Source organism: Chenopodium album, chromosome 4, assembly GCF_948465745.1.
Source record: "Chenopodium album chromosome 4, dcCheAlbu1.1, whole genome shotgun sequence".
In the NCBI taxonomy this organism is placed as follows: domain Eukaryota; kingdom Viridiplantae; phylum Streptophyta; class Magnoliopsida; order Caryophyllales; family Amaranthaceae; genus Chenopodium; species Chenopodium album.
In genome coordinates this window covers 28291974-28309993 of record NC_137837.1, presented here as the reverse complement: position 1 = coordinate 28309993, position 18020 = coordinate 28291974, and the positions used below count along the sequence as shown (strand labels likewise).

The following is an 18020-nucleotide window of genomic DNA, read 5'->3' as shown; positions in this document are numbered from 1 at the left end:
TCCATCTCAATGATTTCTGGTTGTAACACATGTGCCACATCAGGAATATACTTTCGGATTTGGCTCACATGGAGCACATTGTGAACCCTTTCAAGCTCGTTAGGCAAATCCAACTTATAAGCCACTTTTCCCACTTTCTGAATGATCTCATAAGGCCTTATGTACTTTGGGATTAATTTCCCTTTCTTCCCGAACCTCATCACACCTTTCATGGGTGAAATCTTCAACAAAACTTTCTCTCCTACTTCATATTCCTCCTCCCTCCTTTTCAAATCAGCATAACTTTTCTGTCGATCTTGGGCTGCTTTAATCTTTTCTTAGATAAACTTGACCTGCTTCACCATATCCTCAATCATTTCTGGTCCAAGTACCATAGTTTCCAACATACTAGGCTTCTACACTTTCGACCATACAAAGCTTCAAATGGTGCCATCCCAATGCTTGCATGGTAACTGTTGTTATAAGAGAACTCTATCAAATCCAAGTGGTCTTCCCAAGACCCTTGATACTCCATCACACAAGCTCTTAACATGTCCTCTAATGTCTGAATCGTTTTTTCTATCTGACCATCTGTCGCAGGATGAAATGCTGTGCTCATTAACAACTTAGTTCCCATCGCCTTTTGCAAACTTTGCCAAAAGTTAGACATAAACCTTCAATCTCTATCCAAAATGATATCCGTGGGTACCCCATGGTACTTCACCACAAACTTCACATAAGCTCTTCCCAAATGATCCATGGTCCAAGTCCATAAGACTTCACTATAGGCATCAAGCTCAGGATTTCGGCGTTCCCTGTTCACCACCTTCGTGATGTTCTCAGTAATTTGGGTCAACTGCTTAAGGACCTTTCCAACTTTGGAACCAGTGCGCTTACTCCTTAAATGTTCCCTCATTCTTGGAGACATAATTCCTGGGCATGATTATTACACTTGGAAATCAAAACAAGTCTACTCATACAAGCATTTAATTCACTTAATAACATAGAGAAAATTCAAATAAGAATAACTTTCATATTATTAATAATTAATAAAGAGTACAACTTTTGCATCTAGACAATTATTCAAAGCAATAACATAGTTATAATTTAATCATTCAAACAACACTCTCAGCATAACCATCTTCAACTGGATCATAATCAGGATCCTCTCGCCTATCACTTGGTTCAGTCATAAAGGTAGGGTTGTAACCACTGTAGCTTGGGGTACGACCTGACGAATTTGACCCAGATTCACTTTGGTTGTTGTCTGGGCCAGGGTTATAGCTTGGACTTTTAGTTGGGCTCACATGAAGTTGGCTTGAAGAAGCAATGTGTTTTTGGGCTTTTGAGCATGAGGCTTTCTCCTTGGCAACTTGGGCACGGGTTCTAGGCCTTTTAGCAATGTGGAATTGGGCTTTTGGGCTAGAATGTTTTGAAGATTCAGAGCTCAAAGATTGGCTAAGAGAACGGTAATGCTTGCTCCTACCAAGAGGTGGTACGGACTCATCACTAGATTCCACATACTCATGTCGCTTCTTTGGGTATGAAAAAGGTACTTGGGCATTTAAGAAGTACATTTGATCATTAGGTCCAAAGGTTCGATCTTTTGGGATCGTGGGAATTTTCACATTTTTCCTCCTAGGTTCATACTTGCGCTCCACATAGTGCAAGTCCCTCTTAAAACTAGACATGGTTGCTAACCACTTCCCATCATGATGGTGCTTCTCATTCCACATTCCGTGTTCCTTAATCACATCCCCATATTTGTCAAAGAGAGGTTGGTATTTCTTAATCCTAGGTAAATGGGCCAAGGCTATAAGAACCATCCAAGGTTGTCGGGTCAAGGCTTCCTTACCATTCTTCTCATAAAGGGTCAAGGCCTAAGTACAAATTCCAGTTATGAAATCACTAATTGTGACTCCACTATCTTTCAAGTAATGAATGTCAAAATATTGGTGTCTCATTGCATCAATCATTTTCATCTGTTTCACATATACATGCAAAATAATTAATTAAGTGTCAAATCACACAAACAATCCAATTCAAAATCCATATGCAATAAGCAATTCATAACTCAACCAAACATAACTCAAGATTACCCAACCATGGGTAATAACTCAAAAATTCGGACCTCTAGACCACACTCTAAGGTGTTTTAACACCAACTTTAATGCACACATAATCGCATACTCAAGTTTCAAACAATTTCAATTATTTTTATTTTCGAAAATAATAAATATGTACTTGAATCAAGATTAAAGGACGGTCAAGCCTGCGTCTCCCAGGAAAGTTACCTACGACGTTGAGGTGAGCCTTTCCTAGACAGAGAGTCGTACCCATTATAGGCCTCCGTAGAGAACTCGAGAATCCTTTTCTCCCTCATATTTCCACAAATAGGAAAATAGTTTTTAAGTAAAATAAAGCTTTTGACTCACGCACAAATGCGAAACTCTATCTATCCTATATGCCCCCTTAAGTCTACCCACAAATTTATTTATTTTTATTGCTATTCCAATTTTAATCTTTTTAGGACCTTGAAAACTGATACCACTTTGTAACATCCCCAAATCTCCCTCTACGGAAATACTAGTATTATCCGTATAATTATACCGTAGAGATAGACTTAGGCGTATTACCGCCGCGTGATTACGCAAGCCTACTCAACTTACTAAAAATAACAATACTTTGCAGCGGAAACTCAAATACTCTTCTTTATTATTAATAACCATAATAGTAACCAATGTTATGAGTACTCAAAATAGATACAAGACCAAGTTCCTAATTTAGTGAAAACCAATCCCGGGACTCCAATGCATCATTTATTGACTCCAACCTGAAAATAAGCAACACTGCTTACCATTACGGTAAACAAGGCGAACCAAAGCAAATAAGAAGTACGAGTTAGCAAAATATGCTAAGTACGATAAGTGCAAGATAATTAAACTCAATTTATTCGCAAACATGCTTTAAAACCAATTTCCAATAAATAATCCAATAATACCAAACTCATGGTGTAAAACCAATTCTCAATAATTCCAATATCAATAATCAATAAAACCAATTCCAATTATTTAAAAAAAACCAATTCCAATTATTTAAAAAAAACCAATTCCTCATATTAAAACCAATTCCTCTCCCAAGTGTGCACACCCCCCAAGCTAGTCTCCTTATGTTACAAGGCTATTCTTGAGGAAAGACCCGATCATGCAAAGTCCAAGGCCTTATCAATAAACCAAATCCGCATAGTGGGATTACCAACATGCTTATAAAGCATAAATAATAATAAATCCATGATTCAATAAATCCTCTTTTAAATCCAATAATTCAACCTTTAATAAATTCAACATGCTTTTAAAATCAATCCTTTTTAAACATGAATAATAAATTAATTAATCAAAACATGTTATAAAAATCAATACTCCAATTTAATTATTAAAACCAATCCTTTAAACATACTTTTAATTCATAAACCATAATTCAATTCAATTTAATTCAAGCAACATAAATCATTCAAACATGTTATTCAAATCGATCACTTTCAAGGTATCTAGCCACCTAACGTACCTTGATCTTCGCTTAAACAACAACACTTCAAAAGAACTCTCAAGTAGCTTGATCAAAAACACCCTACAAATAAATATAACCTTAATCAATATAAGTTTAACAAATAATCACAAATATTTAAATTAAACCCTCCCAACTATATGTACATGAACCTCTTAAATTAATTCAACATGAACATTATTAAAATCTAATTTTATATAATTAAAACTACTCATAATAATTTTATATTAATCTATCATAATAATAATAATAATTGAATAAGAGAAAAGGAGGAGAAAAGAATTGGATTTGCGCAGAAAATAATAGGCAGAACTTTCAGAGGCTATAACTCCTTCCATATAGCTCCGAATGGGGTGATTCTTGAGCCTAACCTCAAGGATTTTTTGAAAGAAAAAACTTTATGTGAATTGTTAATACCCCCCAAAACTGACCAGAAGTGCCCAAAAATTGGCTTCAAAGATGAACGGGATGATTTGTGTAAAATTGAGGAGAAGAAAAGAAAAGAATTGGTGTGAAGAATGTGAGAGGTATGAAGGGGCATTTATAGGCTAGTATGAGCATGAATTATGGTAGGAAAATGTAGGAAGAATTATGATAATTAGGGTTTAAGAGATTACTTGGAGAAGTGAGCAAAGATTTAAGGAAAGTTTTGATATTTGAAGGGATTGTGTATAATTGAATATGGAAGGTATGTATGTCATGAAAAATATTAAGGAAATTGGAATTACTTCAGGAATAATTAAGAAGAATGAATGGAAAGAAAATATAATGATTGGATATCAAAAAAATGGAGAATTAGAATTATGGAAAGTAGGAGATTTTAAGAAGATAATTAAAAATACAAATTACCAAAATATTTTCCCAAAATCTTCATGGGATGGCCGAAATTTTTGAGCTTTCCTAAGCTCATATTTTCGGCCCTCCTATTTAGTATTTAGGAATATATTTCGCTAGTTTTAAGGAATTAATAATAATTGTGTAAATAATATTTATTGTAATAAATAATTAAATAATAAAATACCAAATATTCACCAAATAATTTAACTAAATAAAAATCAGATTTTCACATAGGAAAATCCAAAATTATTAGCTAATTAATTGGGATTTTCGGACCTATTAAAATAATAATAATATATAGCTTTTACCTTAATTAAAATATCCGAAATATATAAATAATCCGGTTTTTAAAATAGGATAAATGGATAATAAATCTTATCCAAAATAATTATTAGTTTTCTAAATACTTTTGGCGCCAAAATTCAAATATTATTTTGTCTCCAAATAATAAATTTACAAAAATACCCTTTTTATAAAATAATTCTTAATTAATTAATTAGGAAAATACGTATGAAAATACGGGGGTATTACACAGGCGACTACTGCCCATGTCCGAGAGTTGATCCTCTCGGTATGTTCTTTTAAACAGTTGTCTTCTTTGTATTGCCTTTTGATAGAATTTTACCTTACAGATATATTTTGTAGGAGCCTGATTGTAGACACCCATTTGTGTCTCCCCAAAACCAAACCCAGTGATGAGTACCTTTCACGTTGAATCATAATCGAATGAAGCGAAAGTGTCAAAAGTTTAGTGTTGCGGATAGTTTTTATTTCTTTTCTTTTCTCTCTGTTTTTGAAAACTTATTTTAAGAAAACAACCAATTGGTTGGTCCATGATATGGGTCCAATAGTAGTGTAGTTGGATGGGGCTTGACAAGACCTTTCCAATGATATATTATAAGCCCAATTCCGATGAAATATTGAGCAAGTTATGACCAATTTACTAAACTGGGCCCGGTTTGAGCCTTATATGCGGCCCAATGATCTAGAGGAGGGCCTAATATGATTTATCATTCCTAATGCAATTAGGAATGGTTTTAGTCTTCTAGATTCTTCTAGAAGGTTCTTTTCATTCCTAATTCAATTAGCATTGATAAATTGACTTTTGTTGACTTTTCAGAGTTTTAATTAAAATCAAATAGCATTTTTGAGGAAAATATACGATTTTATCCTCCTGTATGACAAGACTTATCTGATTTGAGAAAGCTCGTCAAAAACAAGCATGGCGCCTGACTCCAGGCATTGGCGCTTGGAGCTAGGCCTGGCGCCAGCCATTGGCGCCTGGCGCTAGTGTTGGTGCCTGGCGCCAGTTAGCCAGGGTTGGCGTCAGCTCTGTTTTTCGTGCGCCAATACTCTATTTTGTTAATTTTATCTTTTTGGCTGATTTTCTCTATAAATAACGTCGTAAAAACTCCGTTTTTATTCATCAACAATCAGTTTTAATTAATATTCAGCTACAATCAGTTTTCAATTCTCTTTCATTCTCCTTAATCATTCATTAATTCTCTCATTCTCTTCTCATTCATCAATTCTTTCTCTTTCTCTTTTCTAAACTAATCTTTTGCATACAAAATTCCGCATTCATTAGATCTAGAAACACCTAGCCATATTCGAAGTCGCCTTCGCCCTAGACGTGAAAGGTTTAATTTCTGAGGGTTTGGTCCCAAATCTCTATTCAATTATTTAATTTAATTGTTTTGATTATTATTTTCCTTGAAGTTACTAACGTGTGTATTTTGTTATTAGAAAGAGGTACGAGGCATCAAAGTAAGTAATTTAATGGTTTAATTGATATTATGATGTAGAAATCATGTTTATATTGTTATTATGATATTCCTAGTATCATGTTTAGGGAAAAAGTTATAATATCAAATATGCTTATTATGATTTCTGCGATGCTTCCTATGTTCTTCCTAATATTTATGATTGTTAGTATCATGTTAGGGCTAAAGATTTGATTTTTATTGCTTAGTGACATGCTAGGGTTTGTTATTAATCTTGTTAGTATCATGCCTAGGATCTTGCTATTATTATGCTTTAATATTAACATGAACATGATTATGATTATAATTGTTATAATTTATGGTGATTATTATTATTATTATTATTATTATTATTGTTATTATTATTATTATTATTATTATTATTATTATTATTATTATTATTATTATTATTATTATTATTATTATTATTATTATTATTATTATTATGATTTTATGATTATGATTGTTATGATGATTATTTTTATGATTGATGATTATTTATAATTATTGTGAACATGATTATTTTGATTATAATTTTATTATTATGATTTATCATGTTGCTTGATTTTTATTATTATTGCTTGATCACGCCTTTTATGCATGTTTAAAGGGAATTGGTATTTGTAATCACGCTTAATAAGATAATTAATAATCTTGTTGGGTTAATGTGATTATAATTTCAAGTGATCGCCAATAATAGTTTATTTGTGCATTAATATTTCAACATAGATAAACAGGTTTAGGGTTAATCCTATTGATTGCATGTTAATTGCAAAGCGCACATGAATACGATCAGAATAAAGTAGAGGCCTATTATTAGGGCAGGTTCAATCTCTTTTAGGTTGGATTTGTACCTTCATCCCCGAACCCTTATTTGGTTCAAGACCTTATGGAGTTGACGATCTCTTGGATCGTTAAGGGGTGTAACCTTCACCTCGTGAACGGTTTACAAGTTCCTAAAACTTGTTGGCGACTCTTTTGCTCTATCTTCTTCCCTTTTGGATGCCACCGTACTTTAGTGTATGATCACAGTGGGGTTCAAGCTAGGGGTTTAATGCTTGAAATATTCCCTACACTGATGTAGTGTATCGACCATGGGCCGATCTAGTGATCTAGGGCGGAGACTAGGTCGTTGAAAACTAATCTACCTTTGGTTAAAACAAAATTTATAATCTCTCAACACACCCCTATACCAAGCATAGAGTAAGTCGAGGGTCGAACCACTAGGAATGGGAGGTGAATGCTAATGTCAAAGCTAAGCTATTTCGCAGCAATGAAGTGAGGTGTGTCTATTCTACCAGTCAAACAATCGAAATGAAATCAAATTTATCAAGCACTAGGGTATGGATCCACATAAACTCGTAATTGATTCAACTAATTGGGATTGGAGATGATTAAGTCGAGTGTTGCGAGGGAAAATCAATTAAGCAATCAAGATAGTATGGTAGGCTAATCTCCTAGAGGTCAAACTAGCGCCAACTACGAGAGACTCTAACTAGGAAACTTGCAAACCTACTCAATCGACAAATGTAAGCCGCAAATCAATTTTCCGTATCAATGTGAAATTATAATGCAATCTAGTGTGAGAAACTAGGTTTATCACTCCTAAATTAAACACACACATGCACATAATCAATCAACAAATTTAATCACAACATCAACTCCATCAATTTCCCCCAATTAGCATAAATCAATTACTCATATATGCTTCACCATTTCCCTAGCAAGAAAACTACTCACTATTCACGAAAATCAATATCAAAACTAAACTAAACGACAAATTTATCATCATCGTATTAATAAAAAATAAACCAATTCAAAAATCAATCAACTTGAACAATTAACAAAGAAATTGAGATCAAAACTAAGATTGCATTAAAGTAAAGAAATCCTTACAAACTTTCTTCAATTCAATGGAGAAAACACTTGGAATCATCAATCTTCAATCATCAATCAAGAACTTCTCTCTCTACAAACTAGAGTTTCTCTCTCTAAAAATCTAACCTAATTCTATTCTCATTTCTGAAAAATTGAACTCCCCTAAAAATAGAAAGAAAATCTATATATAGTAAAACTAACTAAGAGAAGTTAGTTAGATCGTCCCCAAATAAACCCATACAAGCGCGACCAACTATAAGGGAGAGCACGGCCGCGCAAATCTTGGTACGTAACTGAGACCCATTCAGGGCCCGCGCCCGAGAGAGGCGCCACCAGGCTGCGCGCGTTCGCGCCTGGGAACAAGGCAACCATCTTCCCTATAATGCCGATGCTCCTCGTGCGTTCCACTTAATGCTCTTGATAAATACGGGACCTTGTAGTTTCTAAACTCCATGTTTGTGGGTTCAACACTAGATATCATGCCCCCATGGCTTGAATGCACAGCTTAAGGACTTTAGGAACTTGCACTTCTCCATGCTTGAGCTTCAAATGGAGAACATTAGACAACCTAATCAATGCCAAACTCTGGAAGAGGCCTCGGGAAACTTTGATAGCGACCTTAACCTGAAAAATAAAGGAAAACAAGCAAATAAAAGAGAAAATAACAAAATAAACCAAGAAATGCATAAAGAAAAAAAACCAACTAAGAAAATGCAAACTAAAAGAAATAAAGAGTAAAATTAAGGAAAAGCTAAGTAAAAGAGCTATAGAATAACATTAAATTCACCCTAAAAAGAACCAAACGAGTGCCATAAATGACACTCAGAAAATTCTCCCAAGCTAAACTTTTGCTTGTCCTCGAGCAAAACAAAGCAAGAATGAATAAGGATGAAAGACTTATTCAAAAAGAAAAAGAAAGACATAAGACGGGAATATACACTAAGACTCACTAACGTAGGAATCACAATTAATTTTAGCTACAACAAGCCCTTTAAACCCCAAAGTCGCCTATGAGGACGAGTGAGGTCTCATAAAGGTTTCCTAAGAGCTTAACCTATAACTCTCCACCAACATACATGAGGCAAACCACAAAAAGGAAAATAAAAGAAAGAAAAACAAAATTGAAACCTTTACGAATTGGACTTTACAAAATGACCACATTTTAAATGAATAAACATCTTTCTTAAGCAATAGGGGTAGGCACGTTTCAAGATATCCGAAGTTGATTGAAACATAGAGTATGCTAAGCATAGAGAACTAGTTATCACAATTCACCTTCATCCCGTTCGATCTTATCGTGTTCTCCCTATAGTCTCAAATCTCCCTCTAATGAGCATCTCAATAGCTCCTCGAAGGAGCCGGAAAAGAACACATTTTTGGGCTACACGCCGTCTTGACTATACATCCCCTCTCTTTAGGATTCAACTCATATTTCCCTCCCTCGAAACTTGACTCAACCTCTAGGTCGAAAGGTCTTTCCCATTGGTTGTAACGTAAGGCAAAAAGGATTAGGGGTAGGCTAAAATTTAAAAATTTGGTGGTATCCCTAATAGTGAAGCAAAGAACGGGCCCTTTCTTGGAATCACAATCAAGTAGTCACCAAACAAAAACAAACTAACTCCCCCAAGCTTATTCAAAGCCATAACCACAATCATATTTACAAAAAGCGTAAACGCTTCTCCCCCAAGCTTAAAGGAAGCATTGTCCTCAATGCTTGAAAAGGGGAAAAGAATCACATCAAAATATTTTTGATTTTTCTTATTTTCAAAATTTTTTTCATTGTTTATTTTCAAATTTTTTCAAAGCAAATGTCCATGCCTCTTTAACTTAGGACGACTTTTACAATCGATCATTTGCCATTATTCACGAAATATTCACAAAACACAAGCTTGCTTACAAAAGCAACCAATATCAGAACTTATATACCACAAACTCCAAAAACAAGGCCATTTGCTTCACGAAAACCAAAAATGGAACAAAAAGAAACAAAAGGCTCAAAATTCTAAAGATGTGGCTTGAAAAGAAGGGAAAAGACTCAAATGGTTAGCAAGAAGGCAAATGTAAACCCAAAGAACTAAAATAAAGAAGATTAAACCTAGAAAAAGAAAAATTACCACCCCGAAAAGATGCCTTTGTCATCCCTAGATGGTTCGGTCTCGTGTTTGAGAATTATAAGTCAAGATTCAAGATTAGGTCCGCCATAGTCAAGGATCCATACCACTCATGAAAAATATGTAGAAGGCTTGAAAAATGATGAACCTCACATGGATGTAGCAAAAACTCACTATAGGTGTCAAATCGACCATAGGAAGCAACTACCAACATGCCACAAACAAGTAGAATCCATTTTCATGATCGTCCTAGTTCTAGAACATGCTACCTTAGCATACACCTATCCTAGAGTCAACCAAGCATATTCTCATTCATTCAAAAGCAAAAATCGGTTGTATATAGTCTAATTCAAAAGAAAAACAAAAAGTGACAAATAAAGCCTCAAAACATACCAAAATCCAAAAAACCAAAAGGAAGAAAAATAAAAGATAAGAAAGGAGAAAAGAAAAACATAGATAAAGGAAAAGAAGGAAAATAAATAATGGAACGAATATGCAAGTAAAAATGTAATTCCCAATCGACAAATAAGTGATCAAATGACAACATCGCCAATGATCCCAAACACTCTAAGTGTTAAAAACATCCATCCTCAAACCATTCAACTTTTCCTAAAACTAATCCTAACCTATGCATCCAAGAAAATAAAAGAGAATAAAGAAAAATAAGAAAGATCTCACCGGCTTCCGAGCAATGCTAAAATAGTAAGGTGAAGAATCAACCACCTCATGAAGCTCCAAGAAATAAAGCATCATCATCAAAGTCATATGAGAACAGAAATGGAAAAGAGAACTATGGACAAAGAAAACGGTTAGTAACTTCAAAACAAAAGAAAAGAAAAGAAAACGAAAACAAAAGAAAATAAAAAGCAAAAATAAGCGAAACTAAACTATCAAGAAAGAAAAAATAAGAAAATAAGAACTAAAGAACCAACTTAAACATCTAACTAATCAACAAAGTACTAAACTACAAAATTTTGATTCAAGGGTTTGGATTCATGGGATTTGGATATTAGGGGTTTGGATTCTAGGGAGCAAATCACGCATCATCATCACAACAACAAGAAGATCAAGAATGAGCAAACACCATCAAAGATGAATCAAGAAAGATACCATAGTACAAAGAGGCAAAAGAAACAAGGTGAGTTTCAACAACAAATTGGCCACCGAGACAAACCCCTAAGAAAAGGAAAAATTCCCCCAAGCTAATCATAGATACATCTCAACATCCCAACAATACAAAGTAAGCACACATAAGTCAAGGGATAGAGGCACATGACACAAAAACGAGGGGACTAGCTACCACTACCACTCGGCCCGGAGCCATCATTGTTATCCCCATCATAGGAAAACCCAGATAGGGGACCATAAGGATCCCATCCCCCGGTGTAACCGGGTGGCCAACCATGATGCCCCCTAAAGTTATCTTGTTGCCAAGGGGCAAAGGGAGTGAATTGCTCGGGCAAGGCGAGCGGTAGTGGGTGATCGGGGTTTACATAGGGGTAGTTAGGATCACCCCTATAGTCGCTCCCACCGTGAACACGGTAATCATAGTTACCGTGCTCATCGGGGAATAAGCGAGTCACGGTGTTGGACCCCGGGGGTCCTTGCCAATATGGGTACGTAGGTACCCTATCACCCCTAAAAGATGGTATAGGACCATATTGGGGGGGGGGGAAGTAAGGGTACTTAACCGGGGGAGTGATTTCTCCCCGGTTAACACCCGCATCATACAAATGTTGTTGTTGGAGAAACATACCTTGTTGCATCTCCAAAATCCCTCTCATATGAGAATAGAGGGCCTCAAAATCTTGATCATACATGCCCTCCAACCGAATTTGCATTCCCGTCATTTGAGCACTAAGGGCATCCAAGTCAGAGTTAGCAAATTGGTGATGTTGCTCTTGATGTTGTTGTTATTGGTGATGTTGCTCTTGATGTTGTTGTTGTTGTTGTTGTTGTTGCGGCTATTCTTCCTCTTCTTCACCCATCTCCTCATCATCATCATAGTAGGGAGGGCGGTGACTCTTGGAGACATGCCAAATGTTTGCCACATTCTCGCAGTGGAGAGAAGTCAAGGAGGGGTTAGGGAGATAACACCAATGTGAGTTATCCCTTAGCCAATCAAACACCTCGTCATCATCATTCTTTGCTAAGAATTGGATTTGCTTCAATTTCCGGATGTTGAGGTAGAGAGAATCAACATCCCCCACCGAAGTGCAAGATGGAAAATAGTGCCCGAGCTCAAGGTTGGTCACTAGCCTTGTGACCATGCTCCCACAAGGGATCTCGCCGGAATCCCTATCTTGCAATCCTTGGAAATAGCTGAAAAAAGTGTACCCTAAATTTAGGCGACCCCAGTACTCCGCACGAGTAGCCACCCAAAGAATCTGAAGCTCCAACTAGCTCATCTTTCCCAATTCCTGCTTCGGAAACACCGAATACCCCAAAAGCCTATGGAGAACCCGGAGACATGGCTGGTACACCTTAGTAATCTTGGCATACTGGGTCACAAAGTCACCACATCCATAAATTTTGTCCCACCATGAATTTTGATCTTATTCATCATCGAAGAAGAGCTCGGGATCCAAAATATCTGAGTTTGGATCGAAGTCTAGAGCCGCATTGAACTCTTCTAGGGATTGATCAAATTGAATGTTGAAGAGCTAAAATCGGACACGGTAGAAACCACCCTCGGCCACCACAAGATCAACCATGGCCAAGAAATCCAAAGTCGGTTGAACATAAGTACGGAAACTCCGGCTCACGAAAGATCCCATATGAAGGTTGTTAAGCAATTCCCTTAAATCTTCGTTAATTCCCAACTTAATCATGTCCGCTTGGAAGTAGTGTCGGGAAGGTTTAAGGGAACGGTTTGAGTTTGGTGTATCTAGCTTTTTTAATAGGGTAAATTATTCGTAGTTTTGGGATAGGGGTAGGTTGACGAGGTTGTGAGGTAGAGGGAGAAGGAGCGGGTTCTTCAATAGTGACATTGGTTTTTCGTTTCTTGAGGAGGTTTTTGAGATATTTATTAGACATGATGAATTCTCAAAGATAGTAACTCAATACACCACAATCACCACAAGAAACTCCAACCAACAATCTAGAGTGCCTCAATCAAACTCCTTTACCAATACCGACAAGCAACAACTCACTACCAAAATCGAGCAATCCCAAATGTACACAATTACCACCAATTCAAGCCAACAAATGAATTCAAACCATACACCAAGCACAAAGGAACCAAGAACCAAAGCTCAACATTATCAATGTAGCACTACCAAAAATCCAACCTTAACAATTCTCAACAATTACGATCAATTTAGCTACATAAACAACAAACAACACAATATAAGCAATAATCAATCATCATACATCACAAAAACCAAACCAAAATCCAATTTCAACCATCAAAATCACCAAAATACATACTACTACTATTCATACCCATGAACTACCTAAAACATGCAATTATATGGTATAATAAAGCAATTAAGAGCAAGAGAAGATGATTATACCATACAAGAAGCAAGTTAGAGCAAGCTTTGGCCACCAATTTCCACCCACACGAAAATTCCCAAATTAGCTTCAACAATGGTGGAGAGAGAATGGTGGTTGTTATGGATGAAAGGTAGTGTGAATTTTGTTAAAAATGGAAGAAATGTAAGAGGATTTGGTGAATTTTAATGGAAATTTGGAGGAATTTGAGTTAAAATTGATGAAAGTGAGTAAGGATATGGTGCGGTCTAGATGAGGGTGAAGAGTGAAGAGTGCGTGAGAAATGAGGGAAAAAAAAGAAGAAGAAAGAAAAGATAAGCTCGGCTGGGGGGGGGGGGGGGTGCGCGGCTGCGCGACTTGGCAGCGCGCCCACGCCAGCGTCACGCGCGGCCGCACATGGGCTAGGCGCGCCCGCGCCACTGATGCCCCTCATGCCTTTCTCCTTGATGCGTTCATGCGTGGGTGCTTCGATAACTATCATTCCGAGATTTTTGAACCCATCATAACAATCAGTTTCTAAATATGAAGAATGTGGGTTCAACACCCCTAAAATAATGGTAACACCACGATGAACTCACCAAGTTCAAATTTTCTTCAAACTTAAGCACAAATTTCCTATCTTACCTCACTAACAATTCTTACCCCTTTTACCTCAAAATTTCGATAAAATCGAATATATTCACATCAAAAACCGCGAAACACCATTCCATTGCTCGTTCTCACTTGATGTAATCCAACTCCAAGAATTCAACCTATAAATCCAAAAGAAAAACAAGTGAAAGAAAAGAAAAGAAACTAAAAGAAAGAAAATTAAGAAAAACAGAAATCAAAAGAAAAGGTTAGAAATCTCCGGGTTGCCTCCCAAGAAGCGCTTGCTTATGGTCCTAAGCTCGACCCTTCCTCCAAATCATGGAGGGTTAAAGAACACCACCTTCTTCAAAGTGGCGGAAGGAGCAAATTTCTCTTCAATTTCTAGCAACTTCTCGTTGTTGCTTGATGAGACTTCATTTGATGATTCCTCAAAGCAAGCTTCTCTTTCCATAACCTTATTCTCTTTCTCTTTTTCCTAGAAGCTCGTGCTTTTTTCTTTGCCTTGTTCCTCTTTGTAGATGGTTTCACACCATCAACACTCTTAGGATAATCGTCCTCCTCTTGAGGGTAGAGCTCAAACCAATGAGGAATGTCAATCTCCTCCCCATCTATGAGCTTAGGAAACTCCTTTTTCTCTTCACTAACCTTCTTGCAATCAAAACTCAAAAGCACATCATCACAATTCTCAAGAATATCGTTAGTTGAAGAATCAATCATGCATACATTATCAATAGGGCGAGGGGAATTAACACACATGATTCCTTTCACAAAGGACAAAGACTCATGCATCGGTTTTAGCTCAAAACTTTCCTCATTGTTACCAACTCTCAAAGTAATACGACCTCCCTTAGCATCAATCAAAGCTCCCGAGGTGGCTAAGAACGGTCTCCCGAAGATGATAGGAATGTGGTCATCTTCCGCAATCTCTAGCACAATGAAATCAACGGGATAAATTCTCCTATCTTGAGGGGAACATCCTCAACTCTTCCCTTTGGAAACTTGAGGGATCTATCGGCTAATTGAAGGGTCATATTGGATGGAAGGAGCCCACCTATCTTATGTCTCTTGAAGACGGAATAAGGCATGATACTCACACTAGCACCGAGATCACAAAGGGCATTTTGGAACAATTTTCCCTTAATTTTGTAAGGAATGGAGAAATTCCCGGGGTCTTTTAACTTTTGGGGTAAGTCATTCTGGATAAAAGCGCTACAACACTCTCCCAAATTCATCGGTTCCACCATATTGTAATCTCTTTTACCGCTCAAAATTTCCTTAAGAAACCTAGCATAGTTTGACATTTGTTCCAAGACTTTGGTGAAAGGAATAGAAAGATGAATTTTCTTAAGCATCTCAATGAATTGTCCAAATTGCTCATCCAATTTGTGCCTATTAAACTTTTGGGGGTATGGAAGTTTGGGCTTGTAAACCTCATCTTTCTTCTTCTCTTTCTCCTTTGGCTCTTCATTATATTTCTCACTCATCTTGCTAGACTCTTCATGCTTATTCTCTTCGCTCGAATCACTCTCCTTTTCTCCCTCCATACTTTTCCTAGGGACACTCTCTTCAAGGACCTTACCACTCCTAGTGGTGATTGAACAAACCAGTTCCTTAGGATTAATTTCTTGCGAGGGTAAAGAAGATGGGCTAGCACAATATTTCAAAGGGTTAGCTAGTTAAATGATTTGGTTCTCAAGCATCTTTCCATGAGTTAATAGGCCATGAAACATTTTGCCACTAGAGGATATGTAATCGTCCAACTTCTTGGCTTGATCAACCATGAAATTCTCTAGCCTACTCATAGATTGAAATTGTTGATCATAGGAATCATCACTTTGGCATTGAGTTATTGGAGTAAATTTGGGTGAGGAACCCCTTTGAGCATCATTTTGAAAATTTCCTCTACTTTGGTTACTCCAATTACCCTTACCAAGATTTTAGCCGGAATTTTGACTATGATTACCATAACCTTGGTTATGATCCCAATATTCTTGGCCGTAGCTTTGATCATTACAACCAAAGTTGTTATGGTTACCACGAAACCCTTGGGTTACTTGGTTCCTATAACCACTATTTTGGTTATAATTATCGTAGCTCCCATGGTTGTAATAGTTCCTATTTCCAACATTCTTTTGAGCATTAAATCTAGATCCAAAATCACTATTACCAACATAATTCACATGCACATTTTCATTTTCATCGTATTCATCACATCCATCACAAGGAACATTTGGACAATTAGAAATATCATGATCATTTCTTCTGCATAAATCACAAGCCAAACATTCTCTAATCATGCAACAAGAAGCGAAAAGAGGGTTAGAGTAAGAAGATATACCTCTCCCCTTAAATTGGGTAGGAAGACCTTGTTCTTGTGAAGATGAATTATCAAGCTTAGCTTTGATAGAAGCCACCTCCTTCCCTAAGTCCAAAAGTGGAGTAGACAATTTCTTGATGGAATTAACTTGATCAACCGAGGCACACTTGTTTGTTGACTCTTACTCAATCTCTTGCTAACTCATGTAGTTCCTCACAACATCATCTATCACATCAACAACCTCTTCCACCATCTTGTTCATGATTGGGCCTCTGGCTCCGGCATCTAAACTTGACCTACCTCGAGGACTCAAACCACCATAGAAAATTTGAATTATTTGGTAATTTGGAATTCCGTGGTGAGGGCACTCTCTTTGATACTCTTTGTACCTCTCCCATGCTTCATAGAGATTTTCGTTAGGCCTTTGCTTGAAATTTTGGATCAAAGTTCTAGCTTCCGCAGTTTTCTTTTGGGGGTAGAAACAGGATAAGAATCCTTTGGTAACATCGTCCCATGTTCTCAAAGAACTCGGCTTAACTTCCTTGTCCAACCATTCCAAGGCTCGCCCTATGAGGGAAAAAGGGAACAATTTGAGCCTTATATACTCTTGTGCAACCCCACTCACCCTAATAGTGTTACAATATATCTCGAATTCCTTAAGGTGGTTGAGAGGACTTTCATTCGATGCACCACTTATTGTCGCCTCTCGATCAAAGTGATCATTGCCGGCTTAATTTTAAAATCACTATCCGAAATCAATAATGGAGCAATCCCGCTCTCATACTTGTATGCACCCGGAGTACCCAACTCCTTCAATGTAACCCTTTAAGCTTCTCCCATGTTCACTTGCACAAACAATCTTAAACAAAATTATTAGTAGCACGGCTACAAATGTATCCTAGAGAAGAAAATCTTTTTGTATTTTTGAGATTAAGTGAAATAGACGCAACAACAAAAGCAAACAACTACGTCACTCCCCGGCAACGGCACCATTTTTTATCTAGGGAAGAGACTAGGTCGTCGAAAACTAATCTAACCTTGGTCAAAACAAAATTTATAATCTCTCAACACACCCCTATACCAAGCATAGAGTAAGTCGAGGGTCGAACCACTAGGAATGGGAGGTGAATGCTAATGTCAAAGCTAAGCTATTTTGCAGCAATGAAGTGAGGTGTGTCTATTCTACCAATTAAACAATCGAAATGAAATCAAATTTATTAAGCACTAGGGTATGGATCCACATAAACTCGTAATTGATTCAACTAATTGGGATTTGAGATGACTAAGTCGAGTTTTGCGAGGGAAAATCAATTAAGCAATCAAGATAGTATGGTAGGCTAATCTCCTAGAGGTCAAACTAGTGCCAAATACGAGAGACTCTAGCTTGGAAACTTGCAAACCTACTCAATCGACAAATGTAAGCCACAAATCAATTTTCCATATCAATGTGAACCTACAATGCAATCTAGTGTGAGAAACTAGGTT

General features: G+C 36.8%; 1 non-coding gene across 1 annotated transcript; it reads left to right on the top strand.

Moving 5' to 3' along the window:
• Window positions 1-16885: 16885 nt before the first annotated feature.
• LOC145629610 (small nucleolar RNA R71) lies at window positions 16886-16991 on the top strand. The gene has a single exon (XR_014111774.1). It is a non-coding gene; the product is annotated as a small nucleolar RNA R71 (small nucleolar RNA).
• Window positions 16992-18020: the final 1029 nt, after the last annotated feature.